This window comes from Camelus bactrianus, chromosome 2 (genome assembly GCF_048773025.1).
Source record: "Camelus bactrianus isolate YW-2024 breed Bactrian camel chromosome 2, ASM4877302v1, whole genome shotgun sequence".
Lineage (NCBI taxonomy): Eukaryota > Metazoa > Chordata > Mammalia > Artiodactyla > Camelidae > Camelus > Camelus bactrianus.
Window position 1 is genome coordinate 25,702,633 of NC_133540.1, and position 24,617 is coordinate 25,727,249.

At 37.7% G+C, this 24,617-nt stretch overlaps 1 long non-coding RNA gene across 1 annotated transcript in view; it reads right to left on the reverse strand.

Annotated features, from left to right (window-relative positions):
* The window catches only part of LOC123612342 (uncharacterized), an 80,162-nt gene that overhangs the window by 41,507 nt on the left and 14,038 nt on the right, over positions 1-24,617 (reverse strand). Inside the window, exons 2-4 of the long non-coding RNA XR_012511374.1 lie at positions 19,520-19,731; positions 14,390-14,501; positions 10,993-11,090 (exon numbers count right to left, since the gene is read on the reverse strand). This is a non-coding gene — a long non-coding RNA (uncharacterized LOC123612342). The remainder of the gene's footprint in view (positions 1-10,992; positions 11,091-14,389; positions 14,502-19,519; positions 19,732-24,617) is intronic.

The following is a 24,617-nucleotide window of genomic DNA, read 5'->3' on the forward strand; positions in this document are numbered from 1 at the left end:
AGTTTTTCTTCCTTACTCTGGCAGATCCTTCTAAGCCTCTTTTGAAGGATCCTTTTTTGCAAACCCCCTGTGTGTTGGTATGAAATTAGTATGTATATACTGCTGTCTCCTCAATCTGAATCTCTCCAGCAGCTCCCTGCTAGATGTCCTGAAACGTCCCCCTACTCCCCCAAACCTGCCTCTTCCCCCATGTTCTCTTTCTCCGTGAGTGAGTGGCACCACCAGCCACCCAGGGCTCCAAGCCGGATTCCAGGATCATCTCTGATGCCCCTCTCTCCCTTGTTTCTCAAATCCAGTTAATTAGTCAGTCCCGTAAATTCAGCCTCCCAAAGGGCCGTGATCAGCCCACTTCTCTTAGCCCAGCTAATCTTCTCTTAGGTTAGCCTTTTCTGTCATCCGTTTCCTAATGCCTCTCCCTCAGCTGACCCCAACCTTCCGCTGTTGTTAAGGGGAACTTCAAACTGCCAACCTCTCTTTTACTTCTGAGCATTAATGCGTTTCCTCTGACTAGAACTCTTTTCACAAGGCTGAGTATCACTACTAGTAATCTTTGGATGCTCAGTTTAAGCTTCCAGTGCTTTGGTAATTTAGGCTCCTGCTGTGTGTTTCCAGCACATCCTATACCCACTCCCTCAAGTCTTTAGTTTCCTTTTGTTCCATGAGGACACATTTCATCTCTAATAACCCATCTCTCCAAATAGATTTCTCAATTAGATTATAATGCCAAGATTTTAATTTTCCTGGCATTATAGAGACAGCAGTTCTCCCTAGGGCACTGGCTTTCATTAAATGTTGTGGACTGAATCCCTGGAATATTAAGGACCCCCACTTAGTTTCTAAGAGCCACTAACTCTACAATGAAAAAGCGACATGAACTCTGGGATAAATAAGTTAAAATGATCTTGGTTGTCATTAAAAGAGTTATATTCCACTTACTAGCATGGATAAATCCTACTTTTGAAGGCAAGGAGTGATCCTCTATCATCACTGAAGTAAATAAATTGGTTACTGCCAATTGCGATAAATGTTCCAAAAAAGAAATAATTAAACAAAATATGTATCAACCACTAACCACATCTATATGGATTGTCCACAAGGAAAAGGGTATAAAATGCATTCAAAAGCTTTGAGATGGACATGTTAAGTATAAAATTCAACTAAACAAAATCGAATGAAGCCAGTCTAACTTAATCATCAGAGAAGCAGAGGCCAACAGGACTAAAACAATTTAAAAATAAGACCCTTATGTAACAGTGTTACACGTAACTTCAGAAATAACAATGTGACATTATTAAAACATTCGGATTATTACCAGGATTTACTGCAATTAGTTTTCTCTACTTAATATGCATGTGCTTCAGATTACAAAGATTCATTCAGATTGATCCCAAGGAGAAACTCACTTTTTTCAGGTTACACAAGCTATGTTCATAAAGCAAAAGACCAAAGGACTATGTTGTCCCGCTTATAGCTTAAGACAAAGTGTATTCAGTACAATAACATAACTTCACAAAGGAAAATGCTACCTATACATCAACACAGTCAACATCTAAGAAAAAAGATCATGGGGAAAAATTCGAGAAAAAAAAAGTCAGTTTTATATTTTACCAATGATGTTTCAGGCCAAATGTGATTTGCCTTGGGAGTATGACTTGGGACAAAATGCCTGGCAAACACTGCTGTATCAATGCAATGCATCCTTCAAGTTCCGTATTCATCTGCTTTAGGATTTCAGATCTTTCCTTAAAGCCATTATATTGTTTGTCTATGGCTAGGACCTCTATGCCTCTAATTGTTTTTACCTCTATAAAAAAAAAAACAAAACTGTAAGCTCCATGAATTCAGGTGCTCAGTCGTATATGCTGTTTGTTTCTATTAAACCCCACCCAACATTGAAACTCATAAAAATAAAAGCCTGATGACAAATGAAGAAAGCCTGCATCACCTACAGGGACACCCTAGATCTCAGAGTCGGCCTGGGTCGCAGACGGAGGCAGCTGACTGCTTCAAAAACAAGCAGTCTCTCAGCTGGCCATGCCTGTGTGACGCCCTTTCTCTGGTTAAAGACTCTACCCTCTGGCCACAAGAGTGGTCACACAAACCAAGCCTGGCTACTGAGAGTCCTTCTTCCAGAACTGAGAAATGGATTCTGGAAAGGAGGAATCCTTTTCCTCTATAACCTCAGAGTTGCTGGGTCCTGAGCCTCTGGGCCGTCAGGGGCTGCTTCTCCAGTTTCAACAAGAAGCTGGTTTTTTACAGCCAACACACAGACAGTGGGAGGTCAGATGAGCCAGACAAGGCTAAAGTCAGCTTCACCCCAGCCCTTCTCACAGGTAGGTTCATGTAAGGATTCCATCACTGGAAGCCAGAATGCTAACTAGCACAGACACAGATTTGTATTGACACAGATTTGTATTACCATAAGGACTCTTGGAATTCAAGGAGTCCAAAATCCTCATGCTAGGTATTAGGCTAATGGATTAGCTAGAGAGGTTAAGTACCTTGCCTAAAGTCTCCCAATGAATTCATAAGGAAGCAGGAAACGCTGGAAGATTCTGCAGGTTGGCTCACCCTTACTCAGTCTAACTCCCAACATTGTTCAGTGTCCTTGCAGCTAGGGTGCAGGCATGTGGCCTACGTCCCCAGCAAGCAGAAGCGGCTAGCCAGGACTTGAATGACAACTAAGCAGTGAGATGTGATCACTGCATGCAGGGGGTCTGTATCTTCTGGGGAGCACAGTGTGGAGCCATGTGGTTCTTCCAAGACAACCAAGGTGGGCTCACATGCAGCTCCTACCTGATGCAGCTGTGGCTCCCTAGGACCACTGCGTCTGTGTGTGCGTGCATGTGTGGTCTGACTGAGGATACCTAAAATTGGTACACCCAAGATTCTGGAAGACACCTGATAACTTTCAGTAAATCTCTTTCTGCTTAAACTAGCTAGAATTTTGCTTGAGACCAAGAACCTTGACCTACATGGAATTTGGTACCTGGAAATGAGGTGTTGCACCTCAGATGCGGAACTAGATACTGACGGAGGTGGAGCTTTGAGCAATGAAGGCACAGATACTGGAAGCAGAAAGCCGGTCACTCTTCTTATGCAGTGATGTAACATTTGGTCAGACTATCCCCTGTTGTACCTTAGAAAGCAGACGAGGTGCTGTGAATGTTCCATTGGAAGAAACAGTAAGAAAGATTTGGCCTAAAATGAGGACCTTTAAATAGGAGGCCCCAGAACTCCTGAACTCCTTCCCAAATTCAGTATCACTTAGTAAATTGTTTTCAGCTGCATCAGAATCTACAAAATACAGTGACTGAATCAAGTTGGGGATTTTAGTTTTCTCAAACCTGAAAATGAATGGACACTCTAAAGAGTCAGGCTGTGCGGGTCATATGTTGACAATGACAATCCCAAACCATCAGGAAAAGATAAAATTATGAGCAACAGGCTAAGACGAGACAGGAGGAGGCCATATACTGTGGCAGGGTTTCACTGAGATCACTTCGTGTCTTGCTCATGTATGCTGCTTTGTGGTCCACAACATACTGTCATTTATTTCCCCCCTCCCTCCCTCCCTTCTCCCTTTACTTCCCCTCTCTCCTCTCCCTCTGTCTTTCTCTGAGAACCTGATAACCCTGTAGGGTATTATTCATTATTCATTACTGTTCTCAAAAAAGAGAAGGAACTGGGGCTTTAAAACGTTTTCTAACTTGTTTTTAACATTAAAAATCAAGTAGCAGATAACATCACTAGACAGATCTTCCAGACAGAAAATAAACAAGGCAACAGAGAAATTAAATACTACAATAGAAAAACTAGATTTGGTGGATATTTTCAGAGCATTACACCCCCAAAAAATAGGATATACCTTCTTTTCAAGTGCACATGGAACATTTTCCAGGATCGATCATGTACTTGGGCACAAAAGAAACCTCAACAATTTTAAGAAGATAGAAATTATCTCAAGCATCTTTACTGACCACAATGCCATGAAACTGGAAATCAACAACAGAGAAACAAAGGAGAAAAAAAGGAAAGCATGGAGATTAAACAATACGTTATTGAAAAAACAATGGATCAATGAGGAAATCAAAGCTGAAATTAAAAAATACCTTGAGACAAATGATAATGAAAGCACAACCACTCAAAACCTATGGGACACAGCAAAGGCAGTGCTAAGAGGGAAGTTTATAGCGATACAGGCCTTCCTCAAAAAAGAAGAACAATCTCAAAGAAACAATTTAACCCACCACCTGAATGAATTAGAAAAAGAAGAACAAAAAGCCCCAAAAAGCAGCAGAAGGAAGGAAATAATAAAGATCAGAGAGGAATTAAATACAATAGAGATTAACAAGACCATAGAAAAAATCAACCAAACCAAAAGCTGGTTTTTTGAAAAAGTAAATAAAATCAACAAACCTCTGGCCAAACTCACAAAGAAGAAAAAAGAGAGAGCACAAATTAGCAAAATAAGAAAGGAAAATGGAGAAATTACAACAAACAAAATAGAAATACAGAATATCATACGAGAATATTATGAAAAACTATATGGAACCAAACTGGATAACCTAGAGGAGATGGACAAGTTTCTGGAAACATACTGTCCACCAAAACTGAATCAAGAAGAATCTGAACACTTGAACAATCCGATCGCTAGAAAGGAAATAGAAATAGCAATTAAAAACCTCCCTACAAATAAAAGTCCAGGACCGGATGGCTTCACCGGGGAATTCTACCAAACATACAAAGAAGAACTCATACCAGTCCTTCTCAAACTCTTCCAGACGATTGAAAAGGAGGGATTACTCCCAAACTCATTCTATGAAGCCACCATCACCCTGATACCAAAACCAGGCAAAGACACTACAAAAAAAGAGAATTATAGGCCAATATCACTGATGAACATAGACGCCAAAATCCTCACCAAAATTTTAGCAAATAGAATCCAACAACACATAAAAAAGATTATACATCATGACCAAGTGGGGTTCATCCCAGGGACACAAGGCTGGTTCAACATACGCAAATCAATCAGTGTAATACATCACATCAACAAGAGAAAGGACAAAAACCACATGATCATCTCAATCGATGCAGAAAAAGCATTTGATAAAATTCAACACCCATTTATGATAAAAACTCTCGCCAAAGTGGGTATAGAGGGAACATATCTCAACATAATAAAAGCTATATATGACAAACCTACAGCCAGCATAGTACTCAACGGTGAAAAACTCAAAAGCTTCCCATTAAAATCTGGGACAAGACAAGGATGCCCACTATCACCACTCCTATTCAACATAGTCCTGGAAGTCCTAGCCACAGCAGTCAGGCAACAGAAAGAAATAAAAGGGATCCAAATTGGAAAAGAAGAGGTAAAAGTGTCATTATATGCTGATGACATGGTACTATATATAGAAAACCCTAAAAGGTCCACACAAAAGCTACTAGAGCTGATTGAAGAATTCAGCAAGGTAGCAGGTTACAAAATTAACGTTCAAAAATCAGTTGCATTTCTTTACACTAACGATAAATCAACAGAAGAAGAAAGTAAAGAAACAATCCCCTTTAAAATAGCACCCAAAGTAATAAAATATCTGGGAATAAATCTAACCAAGGAGGTGAAAGAATTATACACAGAAAACTATAAACCATTGATGAAGGAAATTAAAGAAGACTTTAAAAAATGGAAAGATATTCCATGCTCTTGGATTGGAAGAATCAATATTGTTAAAATGGTCACACTGCCCAAGGCAATCTACAGATTTAATGCAATCCCTATCCAATTACCCAGGACAGATTTCACAGAACTAGAAAAAATCATAATAAAATTCATATGGAACCATCAAAGACCTAGAATTGCCAAAGCATTACTGAAGAGAAAGAAAGAGGCTGGAGGAATAACTCTCCCAGACTTCAGACAATACTATAGAGCTACAGTCATCAAGACAGCATGGTATTGGTACCAAAACAGACATATAGACCAATGGAACAGAATAGAGAGCCCAGAAATGAACCCACAAACTTTTGGTCAACTCATCTTTGACAAAGGAGGCAAGAATATACATTGGAATAAAGACAGTCTCTTCAGGAAATGGTGTTGGGAAAACTGGACAGCAGCATGTAAAGCAATGAAGCTAGAACACTCCCTTACACCATATACAAAAATCAACTCAAAATGGATTAAAGACTTAAACATAAGACAAGATACAATAAACCTCCTAGAGGAAAACATAGGCAAAACATTATCTGACATACATTTAAAAAATTTTCTCCTAGAAGAAATAAAAGCAAGAATAAACAAATGGGACCTAATGAAACTTACAAGCTTCTGCACAGCAAAGGAAACCAGAAATAAAACAAGAAGAAAACCTACGGAATGGGAGAAAATTTTTGCAAGTGAAACCGACAAATGCTTGATCTCCAGAATATATAAGCAGCTCATACGACTCAATAAGAAAAAAATAAACAACCCAATCCAAAAATGGGCAGAAGACCTAAACAAGCAATTCTCCAAGGAAGACATACAAATGATCAAAAAGCACATGAAAAAATGCTCAATATCACTAATTATCAGAGAAATGCAAATCAAAACTACTATGAGGTATCACCTCACACCAGTCAGAATGGCCGTCATTCAAAAATCCACAAATGACAAATGCTGGAGAGGCTGTGGAGAAAGGGGAACCCTCCTACACTGCTGGTGGGAATGCAGTTTGGTGCAGCCACTATGGAAAACAGTGTGGAGATTCCTCAAAAGACTAGGAATAGACTTACCATATGACCCAGGAATCCCACTCCTGGGCTTGTATCCAGAAGGAAGTCTACTTCAGGATGACACCTGCACCCCAATGTTCATAGCAGCACTATTTACAGTAGCCAAAACATGGAAACAGCCTAAATGTCCATCAACAGGTGACTGGATAAAGAAGAGGTGGTATATTTATACAATGGAATACTACTCAGCCATAAAAACCGACAACATAATGCCATTTGCAGCAACATGGATGCTCCTGGAGAATGTCATTCTAAGTGAAGTAAGCCAGAAAGAGAAACAAAAATACCATATGAGATCGCTCATATGTGGAATCTAAAAAACAAAAACAAAAACAAATAAACAAACAAAAACAAAGCGTAAATAAAGGACAGAAATAGACTCACAGACAGAGAATACAGACTTGTGGTTACCAGGGGGGTGGACGGCGGGAAGGGATAGACTGGGATTTCAAAATTGTAGAATAGACTACACTGTATAGCACAGGGAAATATACACAAAATGTTATGATAACTCACATAGAAAAAAATGTGACAATGAGTGTGTATATGTCCATGAATAACTGAAAAATTGTGCTGAACACTGGAATTTGACACAACATTGTAAAATGATTATAAATCAATAAAAAATGTTAAAAAAAATCAAGTAGCAGAATCATTAATTAGAGGTGGAGCTGATCCAGGTTTCATGAGGCCTGAAGCTAATAGAATTTGCAGAAAGTTTGTTGAGAAAAATAATAAATTATAAAATCAGATATGAAAATGAATGAGAAAAAAATCACGTTATAAAATTTTAGAAAGCTGACAAGTGCCACTAATATCACAGAATGTAGAAGAAAGTATAATTTTTATTAATTTATTGCCTAATATCTTCTCCCATATCTTTTCCTACATTTCTTTGCTGCATACTCTGATCATCTCTTCAAATGCAAATAATTTCTATGTAAATATAAATGCAAATATATACAAATGCAATTGCAAATACTATTTTAAATTTCTATGTAAATAGTCAAAAGGTTTTTCAGTTATTTCTTCAGCACAGCAGATTGAAACGTATTCTTTATCATTAACAGTTTTGCAAAAAATATTCAGCTTCACAACTCTTTTATGTCCTGTAAGTTTAAGCTTGGGACAGAAGTCTCCTTCATGCTTGAGTCGTAAGATTTCAGGGCATTTTGATTCTCTTGTGCAAGTTAATCTTGAGTGCTTTATGACAACACTCAACCAGCTTGTCACTGATGGTTCATTTTGTGGGGTGTTATAAGGTTTTTGCTAGTTTACTGATGGAAGTACTTGTTGTCAAATCAGCGAGAAAGTTAGATCTTTTTCCAGTGTGTTCATATGATTCATTACATCACTTAATTAATTACTTTCTATTCGAAATTTCTCACTCTCCATGAATGACTGCTTTTGACTTGGTCTGCAAATTTCTTATGGTTTAATTCTTGATAGAAGAGTATCTATTGATCACACATAGACATATAGTCAGAGTAATTTCACTTTGGTGTGCTATTATAATTACAGATGTTTCACTGTCAGTTATATTTCTGAGAAGGAATATAAAATATAAAAGGAATATAAAACCTCTAGTTTTGATTAGGTGACAGTGAGAATTCAATTCTGCCTACAGGCCTAACGAATTTTACACGTTTGATGAATTTTATGCACGTAATGATTAGAAGAATTTTCCACATATGGACTAGCTTCTGCCTGCACACCTTTCAAATCTGCTTCTCCTCCACTACGCTGTATTTCTGATGCTGGACCATTCAACACAGCAACTAAACTTCTGGCTCCACTGTCCACTTCGTGAAATTAGGTGAGTCAGTGTGGCTGGGCAGGACTATTGTAGACTATGTATCACACAGCCGACACCACAAAGGCTGACAATACCGGACACAGATCAGGCTGGGGGGGGCACAGAAACACAGTCTATGGAAAAGTTTGATGAAAGGGAAAAGTGGAAAGAGACAATAATATTCTTACAGATAAAACATCTTACTCTTAGAAAATTTACAAAAATATCTGACTATGTGAGCACAACAGTAGAGCCCCAGAAGGAGATGTGTAAGTGAGGGGCCCTGGAGTTTAAGCTCCACTAGCTTTTTTGTGAATGTACCTCTGCTCTTTCCCTAATGTGGTTCTTGTTTTAATTTAATTTAATTCTTCTGTAGCTTTATTGAGGTCTAATTGACATATAACACTGTGTAAGTTTAAGGCGTACAACGTGATGCTTTGATGCACCACATATTTTGCAAAATGTTTACCACAGTAAGGTGAGTTAGCACACCCTTCACCGCACATAATTATCACTTTCTTCTTGTTGTTATGGTGAGAACATTAAAGCTCTATTCTCACAGCAACTTTCGAGTATACAGAACAGCGAGGTCAGCACGCTGCACATTATCTCCAGAACTTATTCAACTTAGAACTGAATCTTTGGACCCTTTGACCAACACTTCCCCAATTCCCCTACCCCTAGGCCTAGGCAACCAGCATTCTATTCTCTGTTTCCATGAGCTCCATGTTTCTGATCCCATATACAAGAGAGATCATACAGTGTCTGTCTTTCTCTATCTGACTTATTTCACTCAGGCTAATGCCTTCAAGGTCCATCTATGTTTATATATATACACCACATTTTTTTTATTCATTCATCCATCCATGGACACTTAAGTTGCTTCCATGTCTTGGCTGTTGTACATAATGTTGCAAAGAACAGAAGGGTGCACATATCTTTTTGGGTTAGTGTTTTCATTTCCTTTGGATAAATACCCAGAAGTGGAACTGCTGGATCATATGGTAGTTTCAATTTTTTGAAGACCCTCCATACTATTTTGCATAGTGGCTGCACCAATTTACATTCCTACTAAACATGTACAAAGGTTCCCTTTTCTCTACATCTTCACAAGCACTTGTTATCTCTTGTCTTTTGGTAACTGCCATTCTAAAAGCTAAGAGGTGATATCTCGTTGTGGTTCTGGTTTGCATTTCACTGATGATTAGTGATACTGAGCACCTCCTCATGGACTTGTTTGTCTTCATGTCCATATGTATGTCTTCTTTGGAAAACTGTCTATTCAAGTTCTCTGCCCATTTTTTTTAAATTGGACTTTTTTTTCTGCTATTGAATTGTACAAGTTCCTTATATATTTTGAATATTAACCCCTTATCAGGTATGTGGTTTGCAAATATTTTCCCCCATTCTATATGTTGCCTTCTCATTTTGTTGATTGCTTCTTTTGCTGTGCAGACACTTTTTAGTTGAATGTAGTTCCACTTGTTGATTTTTGCTTTGTTTTAATTTTAAAATGTAAGTTTTGCACTGCCAAAATTCAATTTTCCACTCCACTTTCATCATTGGTGGAAGAGGTAAGACGTGGCCACAGAATAGAACTTCTCCCTGGGACATTCACGTGACTATAAGATTTTATTTTTCTTCTTGGGAGCCAGAGGAGGATGCCTGCCCTCTCTCAGGTTACCCACTTCACCTCCCTAAGCCTCAGTTTCTCCATATGTACAATGTGGGAATTCAAGGCCTTTCAAAAATTATGTCCCAATGAAGGAATGAGTTCATTGGATTAGAAACTGAAGCCTCCTGAGTGGCCTGGTCCTGGGATCATGGCAGGTCCATTTCAGCTGTAAGGGAAAAGCCAGAGCACTGCAGGCACGGCCCTGTGTGCCCGGGGGTGGCGTGGCACATGGCACCATCATGCCTCGTCACGGGGCACCAGGAAAGAAGAGACCATTCTGGACAAATGGATCTGAATGTAGGGAGACCGGAAGCCAGGATGGGAGTGGCGGCATGGGCACAGCAAACCCAAAATGAACTCCACGAGGTTGCTTTGTCTGGGACAACCACCTAAATCCATCATTTGACAAACACATAATGGGAAAACAGGTACAGCCACACTTAATGTCAGGAGGTTTCTAAAATTTCGATGAACTTGAAATAAATATTACGAGAAGGGGTATATACTTGATGAATGTTTAAAGGTTGATGAATGTTTAAAGGTTTAAAGGATGAATGTTTAAAGCTATATACTTGATGAATGTTTAAATGCTCAAAGGCAAGAGGGGTTTGAGAACAGCATGACCCACGTAGCGTAGCACATGTTGCCAAGTTCAGAAGGTCAAACTAATGAATACTATAACTGAGCTGGTGGTAAGAAGGCAAGGGATTTTCAGAGCTGTAACCGTAAAAATATGTGTATTTACCCATTACAGTCCCTGCTGGTGCAATTTCTCTTGAAAAAACTTTTTACTGCCTTCTGTTTATGATGAGCTGAAAGCCAGAGGACCACTTCTCGAGGACCCTATTAACAAAGATTAGAAATTAACAAATGCATAGCTCAAAAAAAAGGCACAAATCTGTGTTTGCATGAAAGATTTTTTTTCTGGACCGTATAACTATCTCTGGTTTGCAAGATTACTCTAAGGAGTTTATTATTATGTTTTCCTGATTATGCCATGCATGTCCACAAAAATAAACACTTTATTAAAAATAGATAACACTCTTAGTCCCCGATAAATGAATAATAATTAATTTTATCTAAAGAACACAACTTGACACATGGTAATTACAGCTTGGAAAAACTGCTAAAATTATCTTGGTAAAATTCCTATTTTTTTCATTTCCCTCTTTTATCCCATTGATTTTGATTAGTTTCTTCACATGTCAGGTGATCTTAAATTATGTGTGTATAACTGCTGTAACTCCATTTCTCCTTAGAATATCTACACCATAGAGGAAATACAGTCATTGGATAGTTTATTACAGAATGAATCAATTATCCTACTTTGAAATAGAGTTATAGCTTATAGATATGTAAATAAAAATGTCTTATTTGAAAACTTGAAGAATCCAGCAATCCCTTTCTTTGAAACGTGTGGTCATCTGCGAGGGCTCTAAAAAGGAGCAGAAATGTGAGGACGAGTTCTGCCGCTTCTTCTAAAGACCTGCTTGTCTTTAATTAAGTCAGTTCTTTTCTCCATGACACAATTTTCCCTTTTAGTAAAATGCAGATCATATCAGCTTCCTAACTACTGCGTAGACCTATTATGATGAAACTAAGTGTGTCTTCAGATGTGAAACATTTCTTCAAGTACAAATATGAGATACAATTGTTTTTAATAGGACCAATAATTAAAGTAAACGTCTACTTTTCCCATTATGTTTACTGTCAATCTGTCTAAAACCAACTTAATGAATCTACTTGACAATTTAATTATCTGACTCTATTGAGATTCATAGGCACAGCAAGAGAAAAAGGCAGAGGTACTGTTTTCCAGCATCTTTTAATAAAACATACCTTCCAAACAACAAATCAAAAGTTGACTTTCACAGTAACCTTTCATTTTAAGTTCTACATTCACGAGTTCTAATTCAGTGGAGTAAATATGGTGATTAAGCCACCATAGTGGCAATAGAGCACACATTTCTATGAACAGTGAAATATCTACACTTTGACACCTGGCTCCTGTTTCTGGGTTTTATCAAGCATCTAAAATTTCCTATATAATTTTAAAAGGCCTCTAGTTTATATCCTGACCTTACCACACACTAGTTGTACAAAATAAAACACAGAAGTTCTTGGCATTTTGGGGGCTCTATAAAATGAAATGAATAACAGACTGAAAAAATTACGGAACCAAGAATTCCTTCTCCACAAACCTGTTATCAAAATAAAATATTTAGTCAATATCTTGTTGAGCTTACTTACTATTTTATAGAAAAGAAGAAATTCATAAATAGAAAAGAATCTCAATAAAATTTTGAACATAGACCTTTGAGTTATTTACTTTAATATACCTAGGACTATAAATAACAATATAATTTTTCTCTTCTAAAATATAATGAATTATCTTTTTATGTCATTCAAGCCTTACTAATTCAGTTACAAAGGTCTTAGATCTTTTTAATTCACTGCACTAAAATGACACTCTTGCTCCTAGTGGTTAAAAATGCAGATATTAGAACTAGACTGTAATGGATATAAAATCTGGTCTTGTTCCTCAGGAGCTGTTGGACATTAGACAATTTATTCAACCTCTCTGTGCCTGAGTTTGCTCATTTATAAAATAGAAGTACTAACAGACCTGCCTGGAAGATTGCTGTGAGAGCTAAAGTTCAACACCAGTAAAGCACTTAGAACAGTGCCTGACACTTATTAACCCCTCAATTCATGTTAACTGTTACCACTACGGTTGTCACTGCTGTTTCCCATACATTTTCCCATCTTTGATTAACACTTAAGTGAAAGCAATCACTATAAACCAGAATATCTACAAATACTCCAGAATAGATAAGATGGTCAGACCATTGTGAATATGACTGTTGGGTTAAAAAATCTTTTAAAAGACAATAGACAAGACATGGAAACAACCTAAATGTCCATCAACAGATGACTGGATAAAGAAGTTGTGGAATACTACTCAGCCATAAAAAAGAATAAAATAATGCCATTTGCAGCAACATGGATGGACCTGGAGATCTATCATTCTAAGAGAAGTAAGCCACAAAAAGAAAAAAAAAACATCATGGGATATCACTTATTTGTGGAATCAAAAAAAAAAGACACAAATAAATTTATTTACAAAACAGAAACAGACTCACGGATATAGAGAAAAAACTTTTGGTTACCAGGGAGTAAAGGGGGTAGGAAGGGATAAATTGGGAGTTCGAAATTTGCACCTCTTGAGGAGTGATGGAATTGTTAGGTATCTTGATCGTGGCGGCGGTTTCATAGGTGTATACATCTATCAAAATTCATCAAATTGTATGTCTGGGATATGTGTAATTTACTGTACAGAAATTACACCACAATAAAGTTGTTTTAAAAAAGTCTTTAAAAAGGGTTAAAGATGTGAACAGAAAGTTTATACAAGACATATCTGTAATAATTCTGCTAGGAATAAATACAGAGATACAGAAAAAACTACCTAGATAAGGTCAAGTTAATTACCTATAATTTAATAAGACATTGATCATACATCATTTTATTTAATTTGGCTGTTTAAAAAATAATCCCAACATACCTTCAGTTAAATTAGATTAATAAAATTGATTTATAATGGGCAGTTACAATAGATTTTGACATGACTTATATGTGAAATTTTTAAATGTAAATAAAAACTTAATTCTGAATCACTGATCCCTTTTCTAGTCAATAGTGAGAAATTTTCCAGCAAGAATGGAAAAAATATTTCTTCTGTTTTTACTGCTGAAGAACAAACAACATATTAAGACCAAGTTAGAAGTTAACATTTTAAATTTATAGCTCTCTAAAAACTTTTGAAGAAAACCATATATATGACACCCAAGAGCCTAAACATAAGTCAAATATTAAAGGTGGAACAAGAAAGGAAGGGAATGGAATTGAGGTGAGTTTTGCCATAGGCAAATAGAAAATTCAAACTGAATTATAAGCTTGTTAAAGAACTATAGATTTTAAAAAAAAAAATACACACTGTAAAACAGAAATAACCCCAAATTCATTATCCATTAAACCTTAGCCAGGTTGGTCTTTACAATAAACACTTTCATACATAATTTATTGAGAATATTTCAACCCATTCATTTACACTGGAATAAGAAATCCCCTGTTCTACTTACTCCATTTAAATCTGCTTTAGCTTGTGCTCCATATGCTTCTTCAGATCCTAAAGTCTGAACGTGAACCTCATTATAGCCTTCCAAGCCAGCTTCTTCAAACAGGAGACAAGTTCTGCAGCAAAGTAAATGCAATTAAAAAATATTCATGAATTTATGGTAGGTCAATTCCAAGAATCCCTTAGTTTCGGCCCCTAATAGAGGTCACTCATTTTGGACACCAATAACAATTACAGTGAAAGGAGGGCAATCTAGGGGCATTTAAGGCCATCAGGTCACTCCCGAATACAGCTTCAGCTTCACATCAAACATTTGATATCTTATAGCCTCAATGTCCTTATCCTCTAAACTGTCTGAAATTGAAGATTTCCTCTTTGATCCAATAATTATATGTACAAGTATTTTTTATATTTCTAAGGGACTCGAGTTTTGGGGGGTTTTTTGTTGCTTAAAGTTTAATTGCTAATCTGTTGTATTACATATGGTCAAAGAATGCGGTCTGCAAAATTTCTACTTTCTGAAATGGATTAAAGTAGCCTTGAGGATGCTAGGAAATAAGGTGCAGACTTGTCTTGTGGGGGAAAATGTTCTCTCTGTAGCTATTAATTCAACACTGTTATATTATGTTCTAATACTCTGTTCTTTTTTATCAGCTGGATAAATATTAAGATCTGTTGAATTCATCCTCTAATTGGGCAGTTTGTAGCATTTGTGTTTATTAGTGCAGCTATGATTTTGACAACTTTTGAGACGTTGTTTGAATGCTTTCTGTTTTAATGTTTGCTTTGTTTCCTGACTTTTAGAATAGCATTCATTCATTGAACAATATTTACTGAATGTTGTATCAGGTATGTTTTCATTGCTTTTATTTTATTTAAGTGCCTAAGAAAGTATTCCTCTTTCAGGTTCTTTGTTCAAATATCCCCTAATAAAGTCTTCCTTAAGTGCTGAATTTAAATTATGTTCCATTATTATTCTTTTACGTAACACTCTTTAATATTTCTTCAAAGCATTTTTCAATTCTTTGCGGGTTATTAGTTTAATGTCTATCCACATACTAAAGCTATTGGTCTGTCTTGCACACAAGTATACACCCAAAGCCCAGAAGTGATTGCTATGTAGTAAAGGACTCAAATGTTAGTGGAAAGAGAGGATTAATTAATTAATAATCTGGATAGTCTTAAAAATTCATATTGTAGTTGTCTTTAATTTAAAAATACTTTGATTCTACATTGAATGATGGGATTGTGCACAATTTTAATTCATTTTCCAGTTTATTTTTTCCACTTTTAAATGTTTCATGATCATCATTGTTGATAAAGGATAAAATGATTTGCTATGAGTCCCTCCCTGTGAAAAAAGGATTAGCACTAATTTGTTTATTCCTGTGTCTCACCAGCACTTACTCATTGTAATTAATAAGGGCTTGAATCTTTAACGTAGATTCTCTTGAGTAACTCAACAATATGGTTTAAATACAGGACATGGTAGGAAGCATCAGCACTGCAGATGGAACGTAAAAGATTTGACTCAAGCATCAGAACTTTCATAAACGTTGTTAATTAAATTTGGCTATAGAACTATTATGAAATTTCTTTCTCTGGATTTTTTAAAGAAAAGAAAATTTTCTGGGACAAACTATAAATGCTCTCCAGACACCAAATGGTTGAAGGTACCATATGACCTGTCAAAGGATCTGTGACTTCTGATTCTGTTGCCCGTATGCATTATGTTAACTTTCTGAATGTAATCTTCAGGGTAAGAGAAAAAAAAAAGCATAGGTTTCTAGTAGAATTTAGCATCCAAGAAACTTTTCCAATACTTGTTTCTAGATATCTGTGCAAGCTAAACTGTAAAGTTGCTGATGCAAGACTCATTTGTATCAGAACCTGCCACAACATAAAATGTACGGAACAAATGTATTAATACTCAGGGGAAAATGTTAAGTGATCGTAATAATGATTCTTGTTAAAGAATTTGATTGCTAACATGCCTTGAATTTAGTTAGACTGGAGAGTCCATTTTTTTGTCTCATAGACAAACCTTTTCAAAATACTTTCTTTCAGCTGTCCACCTGTCCACCTCTCCTTTTCAGCCGCTTTGGGTCCTCCCAGTGTGCAGACAGCAGTTGCTCTGAAACCGTCATGGTAACAAGCACTTACCTGATGACATAAGGTTAAGACATAAACAATGGAATGAACCTAAGCTTCTGAACACATCCTTGTGAAATGCAAAGATCTTTATCTGTCTTGCCAATGACACTGTCATTAACAAGTGAAGTGTCAGGAAAGTTGGGCTAATTACAGCTGCATACAGTTCACATTCTGATCTCATAACATAGCTGTGTCGTTTTATACATGTCTACATCCATTAAGTATAATCTCCTTCTGAACTGAATAACATCTAAAACACTCCTCAGAAAGAATAAATTATGGTCTGAGAATAAATTGGGTGTTAAGAAGAACTGATTCTAAGCAAGCAAATACGTTTCAGTGAATAAATAACATACATGCCTGCATTATTTGATAAATGTAATATACGTATATGTAGTGTTTTTTTTGTAAACAACAGGAAACTTTCAAGAGAAGCAAAAGTCTTAAGTTACTATTTTCCTATCACTGAGAACATTCTGAGTTTTTCAAGCTAACTCATTTATCAATATTGCACAATAAATACAAAGAAATAAACTCTTTACATTCTCAAAACAAAGATTATAAAGCTATTACAGCTTTATCACACTTTTCTCTTTGGCATCTATGTCCTCAAACAGAACATTTTGTTTCTGGGAGCACAAAACTGTTGAAGGAGCAAGGACTTGACAGTCTGGGAGACCTGGATTTAATTCCCAGTTTAGCCATCTCTTCTCGGGCAAGTTACTGAACCTCTCTGTCTCCGTCCCTCTTGTAAAATGAGCATGATAACTACTTTGCAGGAGAGTTGTAAAGACGAAAGACCTATAAGGAGGCTGCCTCATACCACAGCAGATGTAACACAGTAGTTGCTGCTCAGTTAATTTTCCTCTTCCTTTCCCAAGTGACTGGTTCAGAAACCACGTGCATCTTGAACTGAATTCCTAGCTGCCAACGATTCAAAGTGAAAAAACATTGTAGCTGATTCATAGTCTAAAATCTGAAATGGATCTTTAAAAGCCCCTAGTATCTCAATGATTTGAAACAACAGTATTTCAGTAGTTCCAATAAAGTTATCTTAGAATTTGTTGTATTTTATGACCCAATTAGCTTCACCTTTAAATGTATATACAAGTTTAAAATCAAGATGCTCGTAGAATAAAAATATAACTGAAACGCTGAATGCAGGTATTTAATGTAACCAAAAACCTGGCAGTACCATGAAGTCAGCAAAGTAAACACTGGAAGGAGATAGCTGGCCTTGTTGACTCCGTTAAACACGTCAAAGAACTGCATCTAAAAATATTTGAAAAATCTGCTTATTTTCCATCTGTTATATTTCTCAGAGGAGAACTGCAAGTTCATGTGAAAGTTCACTGTAAGTTCAAATATGTCATATCAGGTCATTTACAGGGTAAGAGTTCACTGGGAGTTTATTATTATTTTTTAAAGACCGAAGTGGAAAAAGAATAAACATACTAATTGCAGCTATGTTATTTTGCATTATGATCACTGCATTTTTGAGCTTCATAAATTAAAATTATAAATTCTAAAAGGCCATGTGCAACACATAATGGCAACAACAGGAATTACAAGGAAGATGCCTAAGACAGTTGTCATATTTTACATTCTACTGAGTAATTTGTTTAAACTACATATTTAAAAATAGTAATATAGAGATACAGAAAAGAAGAGAGAAGCACCAGAGATAATAAATGAATGTCTTTTCATTATTTAGCTGAATAGAGATGATCTTTAACTTGCAATTGCTGAGAATGCTATTGAGGAACACCACAGGAAACCAGAGAAGTATGTTTCATTTGGAACAAAATTACTAAGTCATTGAAAAAAAATCTAAATCGAACAGCTATTAGTCAATATTATTTGAATTACTACACAACATTGTACCTCAATAAAAAAAATTTTTTAATAAATCTTTGGGTAAAACCTTCACATTTTTTAGAATGTTTAGAACAACAATTTTCAAGGAAAATAACAGTGAACGTGTATTAAAATTTAGGACATAACTTCTGGGTTCACAGATTAAAAATATTTTCTTTCTATAAAATACTGGTAATCAAGAGTTCAGCAAAGGATTCTAAATGGATTGAGTAAGGGTGCAGCCCACTGATTCTCAGTTTCTCCTGTCAAATGCGTGGCCTCAGCTTCACAGTAGAACTTTAAATCTATAACTTGCTTCTTAAATTGAAAAGCACATCATAGGGAGGGTATAGCTCAGTGTAGCGTGTGCCTAGCATGCATGAGGTCCTGGGTTTGATCCCCAGTACCTCCATTAAACAAACAAACAAATACCTAATTGCCTCACCTGCCAAAAATTAAACATTTAAAAAAAATTATAAAAAAAGAAAAACACACCTGTTTCTCTCCAGAATGACTATAGTCTCTTCATGATATATTGTCAATTGGTTTCAAGGGATCATAGTATTTATTCATTCAGTCACTCAATACATGTGAATTCAGTACTTGCTATTTACAAGATGCTATGCTAAGGATTATAAAAGACACAGAAATTAATTGGACAAAAGTTTCATTTTCAAGAAGCCTACAACCCAGTAGAAGAAATATGAAATAAAAAGAATACATAAATAAGTAAATAATACAGGGTTGAAATCATTTAGGGCCATTTGAGAGAGGTCAGTGAATGATTGAGAAGTGCTTAGAAGACACTGTTTCCAGTCAGCAGGATAATCTTGGAGTTAATTACTAGCTGAATACCTAATTAAGACGCTATTTTCTTATGTCAAATTGTTAAACATGAATTAAGAGCAAACTTATAAAAAAAAAACTCTTTACCACTTCATTCCAAGAACTTTCTAACACATGCCATTGATCACATCACAGAACTGTCAAGTTATTTCTACACTTTGCTTTGAAAAGATGGTCCTGGAGTTGGAAACAATTATACTTTTGTTTGTTAAAAATTTCTAGAAAGAGATAGAGAGAGAATACAACATTTAAAAACAAAACCCTTTTAGTCACTGACCTGGAATTTCAGCAATAGAGACTTGAGAAAAGTCACAAGTTACATCAGGTACCAGGCAATGTTGCGGGTCACCAATTTCATACAATATCACCAATTTCATACAATAGCTCTTCAGCCGCTGCACCAGAGGAGACTAATCCCCATGTCAGGGCTCGGATAGGATGAGCTGTCTGTCAGGGAAACATTGTAGTATGGGAAATCCTGCGCTGTGCCTAGGCAAAGAACAGGGAAGTCTATGGTTTAGAGATGTCAGGGGGAAAATCCAAGGGAAAGAGACTGCATTATACCAAAAGATACTTCTGATGAATGACAATTATCCAGAACTCACTGCGCATTTTGTATACTCTATTTTTATATTTAATTTTATACCTTTTAAAATCACACAGTGATTTATTAATGTGTATTAAGTACTAAATACAGACGATACCTGGGGGCCAAAGAGAAAGAAATCGTATTGAGAGGAATGGATGAATATTTAGTATAGAAATTCAGAGACTGTTTTTCAAAAGGTTTGGAAATGGTATCCGGGTCCCCTTGATGTGAGAGTGATGAGAACCCCAGCTGATGGAACATGACAGTCTGGGATAAGAAGTCAGAGAGAGTGGGCCTGCAGGAGCTGTGATGGCTAAAAGCACCTACACACCATGAGAATCCTGCCCAACTGTAAGGACCCTGTGGGGTCTTCCAGGGTCAGACCCCTCCCCCACATCCTCTGCTGCAGCTCCTCTCTGAAGTACCCAGATAACAGTATCTCATGTGTATTTTCTGAGCTTTTCAGATGTTAAAAACCACCACCAAATGGTAGAAATTAACTACTTGATGATCGAGAGCTCGTGGCCCCCAGACCTTCTGGTGCCCAGGTTTGGACAGTGTTGACCGCCCTGTTCCCTCCACATCAACCAGAGGATTGTGCATGAGCTGATCACGTACCCTGTGACACCCCCCCCACTCCCTTACCTGGCTTTTAAATATACTTTGCTGAAGCCCTTCAAGGAGTTTGGGGTTTTCTTGGGCATGAGCTGCCCTGCCCTCCTTGCTCAGCCCTGCACTAAACCCTTCTCTACCCCAAACTCCGACGTTCTGGTTTGGCCTCACTGTGCGTCAGACACATGAACTTGTGTTCAGTAACAATCAGATTTCTCTGGTCAGGAAGCCTCACTCCATTGGTGACCGGCTGAGTTTCTCCTCCCTCCTCTTACTGCTTGTTATAAATCCAAGCAGGTGAGACTTGGGCCACAGCTTTCAAAGAGCCTTTAATTTATAAAATTGACCTTTTGTTCACTAAGAAATATAAGATAGTTAAAAAAAAAAAAGAAAAAGAAAAAGGAGAAATAGAGGGTAACTTAGAGATGTCACCTTTAACCCTAGTTTGGTGCTAAAATGGCCATTTAGTAAAGTTCAATATTAAACACGATCTTTTTGAATAATAAGGAAAAGACTCCTCTTTGATTCTGGGAGAAAAAAGAGCATTTCATTATGGTAGACCATAATATAACCTTAAAAGTCAAAGTGACAAGGTCATAAATACAAAAATAATGAAAGCTAATGCACTTTATTTCAATATTTCTAAAATGTACTGAAGGACAATAAAATAAGCTTGTTTTAAAAACAAGATCTTTTGATGGAAAACAAACCACCTTCTCAGATGGAAATGTTAGGTAGTTAGATAAGTGGGGGCACCGGGCAATAAGGTGGAGGAGCGGGAGGAGGGTCCTGAAGATGGTGTTATGCCTGCCTTCAGCTTAAAGGGGCTTTACTTCCACTAAATGAGCGCCAGCAAGAAACTGATGGCCGCAACTCCATGGTAGCGACAAGGACCTAACCAGACATGACCCAATGCTCACTGAAATATAATTAGCATTATGGTTTAGGCTTCCCACCCTCATGGTTTTTTCTGTGTGCGTCACGGGTAAGGACATGCACAAAGGGGACAAACATGACTAAGCACTTCAGGGGCAAGAGCTGTCAATCAACCAAGAGACCCCCTCTAGGCAAAGGGATAAGAGAAGGGGGCAAAGACCATTGCTACCCTCCCTTGGATCAGCCTGCCTGCTGTTCTTGGAGGTGCAATTTTGCGCCACTAATTGAATCTTTAAATTCTTTTCACTGCACGACACTTATGTCTCCCGTCTGAATTCTTATCTTTCAGGCAAGACAAAAACCAAGGTTTTTTTTTTTCTTCCCCTTTTGGGGTAATATAAAGACATTATAATGTCAGTTCTACCAAATTTATACACTCAAAAGAAAACCAACTGGAATCATCTTCTTTAGATAAAAGAATACTGAGTTTCACATGGAAGAATAAATGCCAGAGAACAGCAAAGCACTTTTTTAAAAGGTGAGGGCAGTGAGGAAGGACGTGGCTCATCAGATTGTAGAACATGTTATCTTGTACCCGTATGAGACTGTTGCTATATGCATTTGCAGCCACATATGATTATCTGAGGATTAATAAAACATATGAAAGAATGAATGTTAGAACAGTTAACGTGAGTACATGGGCAGAAGTGGTGCTGATAGCAAGAGAGAGAAAGTGAGTGGGAAAAAGGAGTCAAACAAAACATTTTTAAAAGCTGCGTTAAAGAGAGCATGTAGGATAAAACCACATTTACTCACTTATGATAAATATTTTGTTTGTGTGTGTGTATCTCTAGATCTACCTACCTAGAGAGATAAATGTTTTAACTGTTAGAGAAGAAAGAAGGACAATTCTGAGTAAGAAGGAAGCATGAGAAAATGACTTGAGAAGTGGCTTGCAGTGCGGGCGGGGGCAGACCACGGGCTGAGCTGTCTTCCTTGACCATTTGATCTCTTGCTCTTTAGCACTCTCTAATCACAGCTTCCCATCTCAGAATATATCCTCTTCCTCCCACTATCTCTGAATTTAAACTCTACTCTCCCACGATCCATCTTTGCCCTGGCTCTCCCTTCCCTGGGCTGCACACTCCACACCATCCATCCACTCCCATGGCTTTGACACTCAGCTCCCACTGAATGCCAAGTAAATCTCTGTGTCTTTTCCTCACATCCCCTCAAGCTACGTTCCATTGCTTGTATGTCCCACAGTTATCAAAACCTAAATGAAATGCTGCTTCCACCTCCTGTTACTACCATTTTTGCAACTATTACTACCATTACCATCACTGCGAAGTGCGGTGGTGTTACTACCACCATTATTACTGTCTCCACTGGGTATCCTTTTTTTTAGTGTTTACCGTGTGGCAGGCAATGGACTCACTCTTGCCAACAGCAACCCATTTATTGTAATCTTTACAGCAACCCTATAAGTAGGTATCATTATCCATATTTTATACCAGAGGAACTCATACCACCATAATGGAGTGGTGCAACACCCTTGTGGATCAAATCAAAGCATGCCTCTATTCCTGGGTTAATGCAATCTACCACCTTTTATTAGTCTACAAATATCTGATGAACACTGAATTGCAAAACAATAAAAGTGATCATTTTACTAAATGCTTACTATATATATTTTGGTGCTAAGTGCTTTACATTTATTATTTTATTCACTCCCCCTTTCATAATAACCCTATGAAAGCAGACATTACTATTAGCAAATACTCTTCCAAGTCCCTTATTGTACTGGGGCCTTCCTGAAAACAAGTTTGATGTCTTCTGTACTGAGGGCTCCCAATACCAGTCTTTGGCAGGTGCCCCCTCAGTGATCACTCTACAGAGCTGAATGGGTGTAATGATTTAATAACAGTTAAAACTGGAAGAATTTATCTTTAAAAAAAATTAGTTTTAAAAAGACACCAAGATTTAGTTATAAGGATATCCACTGTAGCTTATTTAAAATAGAAAAGAAAAATTGGGACCAACATATATGTCCACTTAAAGACTGGTCCTATCATTTGTACCATACACTAGTATAATTTACTGCCATTAAAAATGATGATTTGAAAAACATTTAATGATATTCCTGCTCCAAGTATGTAATTTAAAAAATAAGGTTCTTAGTATTCATGGTACAATCTCATTCTTGGTTGAGATACATATGTTAACATTTCCATGTGTATAGTCCGTAGTGTAGTGGTCACCACAAGGAAATGTGATGGACGTCCCCCCGCATCCCCTACCATCTGAATTTGGTTCAGATGCAGAGACTGATGATAGCGAGGCTCTCTGGGGAAGCGCGGTCTCCTAGCAGACCTCAATAGCTGGAGAGAGCAAGGAAAACAGACTGGCTTGCACTTTACTGCAATACAGGGGTCACCACCCCACCCACATCCTTCAGGACACTCAACATTTACTAAGCACCAATGAGGCACAAGGATGCTCACGGGAGCCAGGGACACAGAGGTGGAGGGAGCTTCTGGACATGCCATTGAGCTGGGGGACCACGAGCCCCAGGAGTGAGGTGAGTGCTGCAGGAATGCAGAGGAGGAGCAGGAGGCAGAATCCCCACTAGACTTTGTAAAAGGTGTGCTTAAGCAGAGGGAGAAATGGGTAGAGTACTTGTGTAAGGTTGTGATCAATGGAACAGCACTGAAACCAACCACAGTCTTTCCACAAAACACACCTTTGCTGCTCCAAAAACTGTTCTCAGCTTCTCAGTCTAAATCCCTTCCAGTTTGCTGTGATCGGGGTCCACTGTGGACAGCCCCGTGACAGACACCAGGCATTCAGGGGTAGGAAGTGGGATCCTTGGCTTACAAGGAACTCAGCGCACAGGGAGGCAGACGGAGCCTCCCCTCACGTTCCCCTCATGGATGCGGATGCACTTTCCGCTCCTCGGGGCTGCCACAGATTTTACTCACCTGTGCTGTCCCCCCACCACCCGCCCGGCCCCGCCCCGCCTGCAGCACACACCTGTGCCTCACAGCGCTCTATAAAGCAACTGGTGTTTCAAGTTCACGGAGCCCCCAACCTCCCAACCTCTCACAACCGGTGATTTTTCACCCCCATGGGTTAGAGCTGAAATCCTTTTTCTGTGCTGCTGTGGGTTTAGATACACCACCATATCACAGCTACAGCTGTCAGAGAATTTTTCTGCATCCTTTACTCTGGGCCTATTGTGTGGTCTGGGAGGTTCAAAACTATGGTGGTTGCTGAGAAATTTCTTTCGATACTCCTA